Source organism: Polistes canadensis, unplaced genomic scaffold, assembly GCF_001313835.1.
Source record: "Polistes canadensis isolate GaletaPanama2010 unplaced genomic scaffold, ASM131383v1 scaffold_48, whole genome shotgun sequence".
Lineage (NCBI taxonomy): Eukaryota > Metazoa > Arthropoda > Insecta > Hymenoptera > Vespidae > Polistes > Polistes canadensis.
Window position 1 is genome coordinate 493,725 of NW_014569595.1, and position 14,467 is coordinate 508,191.

The window sequence follows — 14,467 nt, forward strand, 5'->3', positions numbered from 1 at the left end:
TATATAAAAAAAAAACACACATGAAAAATATCAGAAACGAATGCAATAAAAAGAAAACGAAAAGAATGCGTTAAAATGTGGACATGCATATACGATATAATAAATGTGGAAAAGGAAGATTTAAAAATGTAAACTTCAACACAATATAACGAAACAATAATATAAGAAAAATAAAATTTATAAGGAATATAATAAAATATTTCGGATTATTTATTAAATAATATAAAGGAAAAAAGAAATAACGACCGCATCAAAAGGAAAAAAATATCATGTGAATGAAAAACAATACATAATTATTAATTATTATAATAATAAGAGATAAAATATAAAAGGAGATAATAACCATCAAAAGAAAAATAAAATATTATTCTAAAAGACAATATAAATATCAATTGTCATTACTAACAATTACATATATATATTACTATGTCATTATATATACATATATGCGGATAACAAATATTTGGATAGAAACGTTCCAAATGGTAAAAGTCAAGGCAAATAGGCTTCTCAGAAATAGCAAGATATCCTTCCTTCCTTCTCTTTCTCTCTCTCTCTCCCTTTTACTGTAACTCGTGTCGAAATTCGGGCAATCAGTGGCACTTCTTCGGCAGAACGAGAAGAGGAAAGGTTTAATACATAATCTCTCGCTCCACTTGCCTAGAATGAGATTGAAGGTTGTTGATAGTAGTAGTAGTAGTAGTAGCATAGAATCTAAGGGGTTGCGAGTAGTAGTTGGTATACGAGGAAGAAGAAGAAGAAGAGAGGAGGAGGAGGAGGAGGAGGGTAGTAGAACGGTGCCGGAAGGATTGTCGGGAAGCGGGCGATTTGAAATTCGGTTACAGGCCTCGTTACCCTCGTTTCGCACCCCCTTCAGGCTTCTCTTTCTCAACGAAAAGAGAGACAGAAGAACAGCTTCGAAAGTACTACCCACCACCACTTCCCCGCCACCGTTACCGTTGTGTGCTACAATAAAGGAAGAAGACAGGGGGAGAAGGAAAGGGACGACTTTCTCAAACTCGTTTTCACGAATCGTTTTCTGCCAGAAAGAAAATCTATGCGTGGTTCAGTTTAAGCTTTAGTTTCCTATACTTTTTCTCCTAACTTTTCTCAACCCCCACCTATCTCTTCTCCCTTTTTTTTCTTTTTTTTTTCTTTCTTTTCATTCTATCTTCTTTTTCGGTTATTGTTTTCTACTAACGATAATGGAAAAAGAGATTTGAGAAGGATTATCATCTCGCCATCAACACTACCACCACCCCCCACCCCATCCCTTATCCTTCATCCTATCTACCTACCCATCTCTTTTGTTTTTTTAACGTTCCTCTATCCTCTTAATTCTTCTATATATCCATCTTTCTCTCTCTCTCTATCTCTCTTTCGCTGTTTCTTTTTTTTTTTTTTTTATTAGTTTAGTTTCATCTACGTTGTGAAAATTGTCAAATTTTGTTTTCTGCGAAGAAAATCTATAAAAGATTAGATCTGAAAAGTATTATTGCAATGCAGGGTGATGATAGTGGTGGTGAAGAGTGGGGATACTTTTTATCTCTTGCCAAACGTTACCAACATATTTTTACAAACAAAAATAAGACGATTATATAACTATAAATATGAGCTATTAAGTGTTCTTATTTTTTTTTTTTTTTTTTAAGTTCTGCTTACCTAAATATATAAAATGATAAATTAATTGGTATCGTTAATTGATATTACACGGATCGAAATTACTTATAATTTCATTTCATTCATGAAAAATAATATCTATTGCATTATTAATTTTCTTACATTTCTGTAAATATAATACACATGAACAAATTTAACTAACGATAAAAAAATCGATTTTTCTAATAATCAATTTAATTATCACGTATTCTTGATGCTAAACTTTTATTTAATTCATACAAACATTTGTGATAACCTTTTTTGACCTTATTTGTTTCTTCTTCTTTTTTTTCCCTTTGTAAAATATGCAAATGGGTAAAAATTGAGACACCTTATATAACTTATAGATTTCCCTGGACACCGATAGAACGAGGAGAAACATGTATATGTATATATATACGTTTAGGTATTAATATGTTTCATTCGTCAACTCCAATAGTACTCGTATTCGTTATTCAATATCGAGAACTTATATAGAGATTATTACATACAATAAATTTTTATTCTTCTTCTACTTCCTATATATATATATTTTTTTTATGAACCTTATTAAAAAATAAAATCACCTCGAATGGAAAGAAGTTAAAGAAGAAGAAGAAACAAAGAAATAAAAGTATACAACCTCTCGTTAGAGGGAAAGATTCTTTTTTTTTCTTTGTTTTTTTAATTCTCGAACAAAGTTTACTCGAATGATTCCTTTACGTTGGTACTTTTCGTATTTTTTAAAAATCATAGAAAATAAAATAAAAAATAAAAACTAAAAAATAACAAAACAAAAAATAAGAATAGAAAAGATGAATCCTTTTGCAAGTTGCTAAAGTTTAGACGAAAAAGTTCGTATCATAAGAATCGGCGGTCAGGTTTGAGAAAGTTAATGTCTTTATTTTCTTTTACTTTTTATTACTTTGGGTAAAAGTTTGTTAAAAATCTGTGACACGGAGAGAAAGTCTTTTTTTTTTCTTTTCTTTTTACCGAGTTACATTTTATATATAGAAAGAAGATTTTTCCGTTGGCAAGTGTTTGCGACACGTGTTCTACTCGTGTCTTCTTTTCTAACGTGTTTTCTCTTTATTTTTATTTTCCATTTTATTTTTTTATTTCCTCTTATCTTCTTCTTATATTGTTTACTTTTTTCTTTTCTTTTTTTTCCTTTTTACTGGTTTTTTCTAATCGCAGTTAAAAGTTATTTTTATTTTCAAACGAGAAAGAAAAGTTGATAAATGCAAATTATTTCCACAAGCTCGCGTCGTCTAATAGTAATTAAAAAAAATCTTTTACAAATCTACATCTTTTTTAATTGAATTAATTTATAAACGAAAAAAAAAAAGTAAAACGAGAAAGAAAAGGAGAAAAAGACAAAAAGAGAGAGAAAACGTTAAACAAATATTTTATATATATATATATATATTTACGGCAAATATAATTCGTACGAATAAACATTTTAATTGGCTAGCGAACAATAATCGTTATCCGATTATAATTATTTGATCGTTGCATGCAGAAGCATATATTTTCGTAGATTATTATTCCTTTGAAGATTTATTTCCACATCAATATTATTAAATATATCCAAAAACATAATAATTATCAGTTACATCAAAATACATATTCTCGTGCCAGAAATGAACAAGTAAAAAGTTATCAATAGAGAAAAAAAAAAAAAAGAAAAACAAGTAGAAAAACGTGTCATAATTTTCGATCGATCAATTAAAATTTTTATCTGACAAGAAAAAAAAACAAAACTTAATTAATACTCGCATAATTTTTCAATCTAATTAATTAAGTTATTAATATCGAGTAATAATTATATTTTTGAGAGGATGGGAAGAAGGGGAACGTTGAAAAATATTTTGTCGACCATAAATGAAATGGTAAATAATAATAATAATAATAATAATAATAATAAGAAGAAGAAGAAGAAGAAGAAGAAGAAGAAAAAGGAGAAAAAGAAGAAGAAGAGAATATCTATATCCAAGATGGTATGATATTTCATAAAAGTAGTCATAGTAGTAGTAGTAAAAGTAGAAGTAGAAGTAAAGCTTTATCGCGTTGTTTTTCGTCGGCTTGAGGCAATCGGTGCGTGAAATTCAATGGCTTCACGTTCCACTTGTATTCATTGCCCAACGGCATCGTCTTTACGAAAGGAAGCTTCGAAAATGCTCTTATGTTAAGAAAAAAAAAACTAATAAAATTGAAAGAGAGACGAGAAAAAGAAAGAGAGAGAGGGAGAAAATTTTCGTAACATTTTCTAAATCCTTATTTCTGTATGTGTGTGTTTATTTCTACAGTTCCCTAATGTTTGTTCTCCAAAATTCTAATTTTAGAAAACGTAACAAATTGTCAAAATAATTTTCTAAGAAATCGACATTATTATTCGTACGATCTCTATTTTATTTAATTTTTTTTTATTATATAATATAGAGTATTGGATTTTGAATTTTATTTTGTTCTTAACTTAAAAAAAGAAATGTACAAAAATAATTATTTATTTTTTGTGTCATTTTGAAGAATATTATTTTTCTTTTCATTGTAATAAGAAGCTTTGATGAGAATCGACGTTTCTATTTTTTTTCTCTCTATCAACATTTATTTGAAGATAATAAAATATTAATTTAATGAAAAACAAAAAAAAAGAAAATTGATACTTTGATTTACTGTTTAATAATGTTAACATAACATACGTATGAACATTGTTCTTAAAGAAATATAAAAAAATAATTCTTTATTATCTATTTTTCTCTTCAATATCCATTTAATTTCCATTGAAACCCAATTGTTCGATAAAATTTGTCCACAATTAACGATTATAACAATAATAATGGATGTGATATGAATAAAATAATAATAATAATAATAATATGCTATAATACTTAGACTCGTTTGAATAAAGTTATCAAATGAGAGAGAATATATAATAAAATAATAAAATTTATTACATTGATATCATTAATTATATCGCCGTACGATTATTATCGATATTAACTGTCGTCGTTATTACAATTATAATAATAATAATAATAATCATCATCGAATATAGGAATCATTTATTTAATGTACAACTGAATTTCAATGAGCTTTTCTCATTACAGGAAAAGATCGTACAATGTGAATGAAAAAAAAAAATAAATAAATGAAATAAGAAAAAAAGAAAAAGAAAAAAAATTAAAAAGAATCGTTAACATAGTGTTCTCTGTTTCTCTCTCTCTCTCTCTCTCTCTCATTATATTAAGGAAGTTCCATCGTTTGTATACGAAGCCAGTTCATCTTCTCTCTCTCTCTCTCTCTCTCTCTTTCTTTCTTTTTTCCTCGGCTCGTTCGTTATTTCACGAATCACAAAGAATCTCATAAAAAAAAAAACAGGAAACAAAAAAATTACTTCTCCCACGAAATCTTTCGCGTCGAAAGAAAACTCGAAACTTTTCTTTTAACACCATTCCACACTCCTCCACCCTCTCTTCCACCCCTCAACCCTCCTTTTACTTTTCTTCCCTTAGTTTCTTATCTTTTTGTTTTCTATTTTGTCATTTGCCTCTCTTTCTCTATTACTTTTTATTTATTATATTTTATGTATATTTTTTCTTTTTTAATTAATTTATCTATGACTCTCTCTCTTTCTCTTTTTGTTTCTGTTTCTATTACTCTTAGTTTCATCGTTTCTTTTTATTTTTTTAGTTTTATTTTTTATTTATTTTAGCCCATCTTTTTGTTTCTATTTTTTCTTTTTCTTTTTTACTTCATCTCTGTCCCTCTCTCTCTTTCTCGCTCTCAATCTCCCTATCTGTTTTTTTCTTATTTTTTATTTTTGTTTTCAGTCCCTCTCTACCTGTTTCACTTTGCTGATCTCATTTCCCGTTTTTTTTTTTATTCTAATTTTTTTTGCTTAATATTTCATCTTCTACTCATCTTTTTATTTTTATTTCTTCTTTTTTTTTTTTTTTTTTTTAATTCGTCCATCTATCTCTCTTCTTCTTTGCTTCTGTTTCTTTTTCATTTTCTCTCCCTCACTTGGGTGTAGGATGCGACAACGAAAGCTCGAAGACAAGGCAGCATTGAGATTCACTCTCCGAAATTAAAGCTCGTTCTTCCTGTCGGCTGAACATGTATATATATATATAGAAAGAGAGAGAGAGAGAGAGAGAGAGAGAGAGAGAGAGAGATACCTACTACTCCAACTTCCTTCTTTGTAGTGTAAAAAACGAACGGTACCCGTCCTTTCGATCCTTCGTCGATCGAACTAAATGTTAAGTGTGTGAGAGAGATAGTGAGAGAGAGAGAGAGAATGCGAGAGAGACTCGAGGAAACTTTGAAAAGCAACGACGGCAACCATCCTTTCCATCTACCTTCTATTTTCCCCCCTTACCCTGCCCATTCTCTTTCTAAAAGCTAAAACTTTCGAAATTACTCGAGTAATCTTCTTTTGAAAATGAAATGCTGATCGGGGTATGAGGAGGGAGGGGGTGGGGGAGACGGGGAAATAAATATTAGAATTAGTTTGGAACAATTTAAGAATTATTATCATATCTCCGATAAATTTCAATGCCGATCGAGGCAGGTTGGTTGGGTGAGACAGTAGGAGGGGGAAGGGTGGAAGTTTTCGACGAATTACTTACTGCATTTTCGAGAATACTTTTGTCATATAATCGATTAATTAAATGCTGATCATTAGATTGGGATTATTTAATAAGTTGTTTTTCCATTAAAAAAAAACACATTTCGTCTTAATATTGATTTGGAAGAAGAATATATTCATGGTTTCCCATATATATATAACTCTAGTCACGATTTTTCAAGTACTTGAGATAACCTGACAAAAAAATACTTAAAACAGAAGTTCATCTGTTTTTGATTGACTATACATTGCAATATAAAAAAAAAATTCGAAAAAAATTTTGTTCTTTTAATGTTTCTTAAGGCTACCTTTAATTTTTTAAATAGAACTTAGCATTTTTGACTTTATAATATTATAATCCATATTAAATATGAATTCTTACTTACTTACGAACACACACACACACACACACACAAGCACATATACCTATATATTTTAAAAATGCATAGAATTCGTACCAAAACTAGTTTATTCGTCCATAGCCCGTGGCTACTCTCACAGATGTGGAAGACAGTTAAAAGCGATCATTCTCGTTTTAAGCTTCGCGAACGATCTTGCATCCCTTTCTCTTTCTCTTTATTTCTTTCTTTCTTTCTTACCATCTTTTACCACTTACACCACTTTTTCTTTCTTCCCTTTCCTCTTCATCTTTTCTTTTTTTCTTTCTTTCTTTCTTTCTTTCTTACTTTTTATTACAAACCCGACCATTCTTCTTCAACTCTTACATTTTTCTTTTTTCTTTCTTTCTCTTTTTTATTTTTCTCTCTCTTCCCCCTCACCCTCCATCACTGTCTCTCTCTCTTATTCGTCTGGAAAAACGTTATTTTCTTTTTCTTTTTTTTTTTTTTTTTTTTTTTTTTTTCTTAGTACGTACACCAGGACGACGACAGCAAATGAATTCGTGGCTTTGAATGCAAATTGGCTTAATTCGTTTTTCAGTTTGAATTTGCTNTCTTACTTTTTATTACAAACCCGACCATTCTTCTTCAACTCTTACATTTTTCTTTTTTCTTTCTTTCTCTTTTTTATTTTTCTCTCTCTTCCCCCAATCATGTGAAAACTTTCACCCGCATCTCTCTCTCTCTCACTACGTTTCTTTTTTTTTTTTTTTTTTTTTTTTTTTTTTTTTTTATTTTTTCTTAGTACGTACACCAGGACGACGACAGCAAATGAATTCGTGGCTTTGAATGCAAATTGGCTTAATTCGTTTTTCAGTTTGAATTTGCTCGTCGACAATTTCAACGAATTTTCTCCCCTCGACCTACCCTCCCTACCCCATCCCCTCAACCCCTCTATTTCTCTTTCTATATCTATCTTTCTCTCGAACAACTTTATTATTCGATAAATATTTTTCTAATTAAACTCTTTCTCTCTCTCTCTCTCTCTCTCTTTGTCGTGGTCAGTGATAATTTTAATTAATTGCAAACAGCAGTCGAGAGAAAAGAATTACGAGCATTCCACAACTACTTTCCCCCCCACCCCCCTATTACAATATTATATTGTTTTTTAATGATTTTAATTTGTTTCTTTTTCCTTTGTTATTTTTTTATTTCATAATTTTCTCTCGCAACTCCATGATTTTTATTACTTTTTTTGTTTTTCTTCTTCTTTTAATAAATACGAGTAGAAAAATTCACTTGACCATTAAATTTGAGATCACGTTAGTACGATAGAAAAGTCAGGATAAACGACGTTTAGTTCTATTTCTCTGTTTTTTATCTATATATCTATCTCTTTCTATACATCCGTAGTTTTCTACTAACAGGAAAAGATACTTTTTCAAACATTCCACGAGGTAAGATTTAATTTAACGATAACTACTCGCGTCAAAGTTCTTATAAAGTTGGCACATTATTTTTCGGTTTAACATGTTAATAAGCATGAAAGAAAATTTATTCCAAAGAGACAGGAGAAATCTATCGAATTTAATCTTCATTATCATCTATTCATTTGCTGTTAACGAACTTTTATTAACGTCTTTGCTTACATTTTCTTTTTTTTCTTGTCCAAGTCCTTCGTACATTTTTCGTCATCGTTTTTTCTAAAGTTTTCAAAGTATTGTATTATACTTTTAAACGTTATCGTTAATCTAATCAACGAATTATACGAAGGATATAATATAACTCTGTTATCAAATATATATACAATAATAAGATATTGTTTTACGATAAGAGGTTTAATCCTTTCATTTAGTAACGACTCATATAAGGTTCGTACGATATTTTTGTTTATTTTTATTTATTAAGGTTCGGTAATTATTTGTTTTTTATTTACCATGGATCGTTTTAAAATCACCAATAAAATAATAATAACAATAAAATAATAATAATATTAGGATTATATAATACAACAATTTTGCAAAATCACTATTCAATTGCAAAACTTTTGTAATTTAAACGAAGTTTTAATTAGAAGAATGAAAAAACATTTTATGAGCTATACCATCTGTAGAGTCAAATTAATCCTTTTATATTTACTTAGGTTTTAATATCTTAAATTAAATACTAATAACGAGATGTTGCGGACAGTCAAGTCCAATTTTTCTTGGTTTCCTTTTTTTTCTTCTTCTTCATTTTTGTACGTCGTTTTAAGATCATCAATATTAATTTTAATAATACAAAAACAAAAACAAATAGATAAAAAAATACATGTAATGCATAAAACAAAGAAACAAATTAATGACATATTATTTGTACAATATAACAATCAATCCTTTTATATATTTATAATCAATTTTTAAACGAATCGTTTTAGAATCTTAAATAAAATAATAATAATAATAATGGTATATATAGTAGACAGTCGAGTTTACATTTTTTTAAGGGTTTTTTTTTTTTTTTCCCACATATTAATGTAACGTTTTTAGTATGTTGTTTTCTCTGTTACTGTATTTCTTTCTGTTTGGTCCATTTCTTAACAATGATTGCAAACGGCACGATCTTACGAGATTACGTAAAAAGAATAAAGCAAGTTTGTTGAGTAGTAAACTCCGTCGAACAAAGGGAAACCCGGGAGGCATTGCAGGACGGAAATGTTTATCTCACTTGAAGCCATTCCTTCTCTTATTTCCTAATCCTTCGGGCCATGCACTTCGTTTCTTCTTCCTTCCTTTCTTTCCTTTCTTCCTTCATTTAGTCCTTGGAAAAGACTCCAGAGATCCTTGACTGGAACGCAACGAAAGGATTATGAAAATGGTTAAAGTCGAGTCGAAACTTTTTTAAACTTACAATCCAAAAAAAAAAAAACAAACTTACTTTTTATTTATTTGTATTTTTACATTTGGACACAATTTTCAAAAGTTTTCAGACATATTTTCACTTTATTTTCTTCCTTCTTATTTATACATATAATATTATAGTTTTTATTTACTGAATTTTGTAATTATAAATAACCAAATTCCTTTTTTTACCCATATATTATTCCATTACAGTTTTAGTTTACTGAATTTGGTGATTTTGAAGAATAAATCTCTTTAGAATTTCATTTCCTCATTCGTATATATATATATAGAAAGGATTATTAATTATTATTAAAAGTATATAATTTTTATTTCATACAAATGTGTATTCTTTTGTCTATATAAATAATATTCATTGATTATTCTTGTTAAAAGATAAACGTATTATAAAATTAAAAACAAAATTGTAATAACGTTAATCTTGTTAAAAATTCATTAATTATTTTTACATATCTATTACTTAAACATTTCCTATTAATTAATTATTCTCTTCATTCGTTTTTTCTTTCGTTTCCTTTTTTTTATCTTTCCTTCTCCCTAATTCCGATAAGAAATTAAATTTTTTGTTGTTGTTACGTAATTATATTTAAAAAAAAGATCCAATTTTCATGATAGAAATTAATCAGAGGAGGAGGAGGCGGAGGAGGAAGATGAGTTTAGTTTGTACGTTATCTTTTTACCCTCCCCCTCTCCTCTCCCCCCCCCCTTTCCATTGGGTTTTCACCTTTCCATCTTGTTCTCATCCATTTGTTCTTTTAATCGACCATTCGAAATCGTGTTAGTGGCAGGCTACGAATCGTTCGTAAAGCTTCTGTCGAGTTTCTCCAAGAGCAATAAGTCCTACAGAAAAAAAGAGAAAGAGATAAAAAAAATAGGAGAAAAAAAGGAAAAGTGAGTCAAAGATATAGAGTTAGATAGGACAAAGACAGAAATGAAAATAGAAAGAAAGAGAAAATCGATATCTATCATTGATATCACCTGAAGAGGACGATATATATATTTTTTAAAGGACACTCTGAAAATTCCGATAGTTTGAATTCCTATCTCCTATATATCTTTTCTTTCTTTCCCTTTTCTTTTTTTTCCCCCCACTTTTCTAATTTTCGTTCTTTAATTTATTAAATTCTCCGAACGTGTTTGCCCGAACTCGCGTTAATCCTCTATTTCCTTTTTATTCCATCATTTTTTTTCTTTCTATCTGTCTGTCTGTCTCTCTCTCTCTCTCTATTTTTTATTTTTTTTTGTCCACAGTAAATCGATAAAACTCTCGTATAGATCGTATTGTTGTTTCGAGCATTCTTTTTTTCCTTTTTTGTTTCGTTCTCATCAATTTTTAGTAAATTTAATGGAGAACATGGTAATTCGGATTGGTTGGTTGGTTGTGGGGTTGATGCTTACTTAATGTTTAACTATGACCATTTTGTAATTATAAAATATTCGTGATATTATTTAAATCAATAGTTAATATTCGAGGATTACTTAAGAGCGCGAGGTAAATTATTTGTGGCCATAATTATGAAAGTGGTCTAAGTCAACATTTATAAAAAAAAATAAGTTTTAATTATTTCATAGGACATTATTTAAAACTAAATTAATTCAATGTAATTTTCACAATATTGTCAAAAATGAACCGTTGTTAAATAGTGTTTGTTATTTCAATAGTATATAGAATTCATTTTTAGTGTTCAAATGTAATCCTTATATCTCGAAACAAGAGATAGAACTAGAACTTATTATTAGACCACTTTCATAATTATGAGCACATTTGTTATATGTATAATTTCAAATGATTATTATTTTTTTAGAGTAGTTAGATGATGATTTCGTTACTTATCTACTTGAAAATCAATCGGCGTTAGTGTTTCATCGAAATAGTTTTGTATTTTTTTATAACGATTTGTAAATAAACGAATTGTAAAATATTCGTGATATTAAACTAAATATATAAACGTTATTTAATATTCCGCTTTTTAGAATTAATATATATAAATTTAAATATAAATTATATTCATATTTATTTATCATTTCTTATTGAATTCAACGTTTATTGTGGTAATGACATAATTAATTTATTTCATAACGTGTATCGTAAAAAGAAAATTTGTAATTTTCAACACTTTTATCTCCGATTGTACCAACCCCAATAACCATACTTAAATGTATCGAATATTTATAATTCATTTTATATAAATTATCGATAGCTTTTAATTGCCTGAAATTATCAATTATCCGAACGCATTAACAAGATTTTTAATCCGGCTGTAATAAACGTGCAATGTAAATTGTATAAATTTATTATAAATATTAACCAATTGAAAAGTAACGAGATGGGGAGTAACATTCAACTGATTTTTCCCAGTAAATTGTTATATATATATATAGGTATCTTTTAGTTTTACGCTAAAAAGAAAAATTATTTATTGAGGAAAAATGAACAATACGTGTTTGCGTATCCGATAAATTTTTGTTTAAAAAAAACAAAAATACAATTTAAACGAACGTATAGGTTTGTAATCGGTCCACAATGTTTTATCTCCCTCAATATATTCATTCTGAGGTAGGAAGAGGGTGGGCGTGGGAATAAAATAAAATAAAATAAAATAAAATAAAATAAAACAAAATAAAAAAATAACACCGAGTGCGAATGAAATCCAACATTAATGAACAATATATATTATTTTTTATATTTCTTTTTCCATAGGGAAAACGAAAACATTGTCAAAAAAAATATGTATCGAACAGTTTTGCAAATCAACATCGATGACACGTTGGTTATTTTTCTTTTTTTTTTTTTTTTTAGTTTTCAAAGTATTCGAAGCATAATTCATTTACAATCTCAATCAATGTGCCGGATGATGAAAAAGGAAAAAAAAAAAAAAGAAAAACAAAAATAATAGGAAAAATAAATACGATGAATTTTTTATTCCATACACGCGTTATATTTTAAAAACGATGAATATTATCTCGAATAAATCATAAAATAAAGTTATATTATTTTTATTTTTATCTTTTCTTTTTTTTAGATTTAGTTTACTTTCATAATTACCATTGCATATCGAGAATACTAGAATGTTCGCGTATTTCAATCATTTCGATAGAAAACAAAAAGTATTTGATTGTACGTTTGAGTTAAGCTTTGCAATCTTTAAACAAACATACACACACTTATATATATATATATATATGGGCACATACAGATAAGTTATCCAAACTATTTTACTTTGATGATCGTAGGCGAACACACACACAGACATATACATAACATATATATATATATATGCAATGTCTTACAAGTAGAAGCAAACAAACAAGTAAGTAAGTGAGTGAGAAGATTCTGTGTGAGTCGTTCGAACAAGTTTCTTGTCTAGTACTATGTCCTCCTATGTATCGAGTGTTCACGTGTACTAACAAGTAAACTCAACTTCCGGTGATCGAAACTTTGTTGAAATAACTACCCCATGGATGGTGGTGGTGGCTTTGTCAAGACTAAACTTAAACGGCAATATATTGTGTATTAAAGGAGCATCTATGTTACTCAATCCCTTGTCCAAGAAATTGAACGTTTAGATCCAATGATCTTATATTGTTAGATGAATTTTTATTTTTTTTTTTTTTTATAATATCTACAATCTCTTATCTCTTAAAATTTTCCAAAACTTTTCTTACGATCGTTCGGATCATAAATAAAATCGTTTCGAACATTTTCAATCGATTGCTTGTTATCAAACATCGTAAAAAAAAACAAAGTATAAAGTGTATGTACCTGTACGAATTTGTGTGTGTGTTTTTGTGAGAAAGAAACAAAAAATAATGGTTGCATTAGATTCCATTAGAAAATCAAGTAAAAACGTATCCACTATCTTATTTGCACACATAAAATAGTAAAATATTTTTAAAAACTTTGGTAATTTATGTGGAAGTTTATTTTTTAACACTGTTTTATTAAATTGTTATTATTATTATTTTTATTATAATGTTCATTTTTAAATCGATATACATCATACTTCAGAAACCATCAAGTTCTTCCTTCTTCTTCTTCTTTTTCTTTTCTACTATCTTTGTGGAAACCAATTTAATATATCCATTAGCACATATTTTAAAAAATTATTACAAGTTATTCGTGAAATTGTATCAAATAAATATACGAATATTTATGATAAATATTCTGCAAATATACGTGTATATGTTTTTTTTCTGTTTAAACAGAATTTCAATATCGAAAACATTAAGAGGACCTGGATTTTTTTATTAATAAAAAAATAACACACACACATACATATATGTACCAGAAATCTGAAGTACTGTATTTACTAACTAATTACATATTCATTATGTAAATTTCGTAAGAGAGAAGTTTTTGGGAGTTTGCATTAACTTCGATTCTTTTCCTTTCTCTCGTTTTATTATACTTCATTCTACTTCCTATCTTTTCTATCCTTTTTTTTTTTTTAAATCTTTTATCTATCTATCTTTCTCTCTCTCTCTCTCTCTCTGTCTCTCTCTTTCTAACAAGTAGCCTAGTTTTTTCCTTCTTTTTCTAACAATTCTAACAAACTCCCAAGATGGGCGTTTGTCTCGAACCTTTTTTACCTTTTTCCACGTTTCCCCGTTTCCCATGAACTTCAACTTTTTTCGTATAATTCTAACATTCGTCGATCGAATATCCAAGAATTTTGTTTTCCACGGTAATTTACTACAAGAATTTCGTCTATTTTCCGTTTGCAAGTCAAACGTAGTCTTAAATATGCATATATTTAATCGTACGATTTATCTTCTTTTTCTTCTTCTTCTTTTTTTTCTTTTAACTAACAATAAGAGATTTAATGGGAAAAACGTTGTACGTTGAGTTCTAATCAAATTGAAATGTAAATTAAAACAAAACCAAAATATATTCAAACGAAAAATTCATTCGAAAGAATTTATTTATAATATAAATTATACTAATTATACCTTCCATACCG

The 14,467-nt window shown here is 28.2% G+C and overlaps 1 protein-coding gene and 1 long non-coding RNA gene across 3 annotated transcripts in view; one reads left to right on the plus strand and one right to left on the minus strand.

The window, feature by feature from the left end:
* Positions 1–14,467, plus strand: part of LOC106785305 (cadherin-87A) — a 156,561-nt gene that overhangs the window by 111,202 nt on the left and 30,892 nt on the right. The window lies entirely within an intron of this gene.
* LOC106785307 overlaps positions 9,068–14,467 on the minus strand; it is a 30,844-nt gene continuing 25,444 nt past the window's right edge. For both annotated transcript variants that reach the window (XR_001381513.1, XR_001381512.1), the window contains exons 2-3: positions 10,231–10,346; positions 9,068–9,432 (exon numbers count right to left, since the gene is read on the minus strand). This is a non-coding gene — a long non-coding RNA (uncharacterized LOC106785307). The remainder of the gene's footprint in view (positions 9,433–10,230; positions 10,347–14,467) is intronic.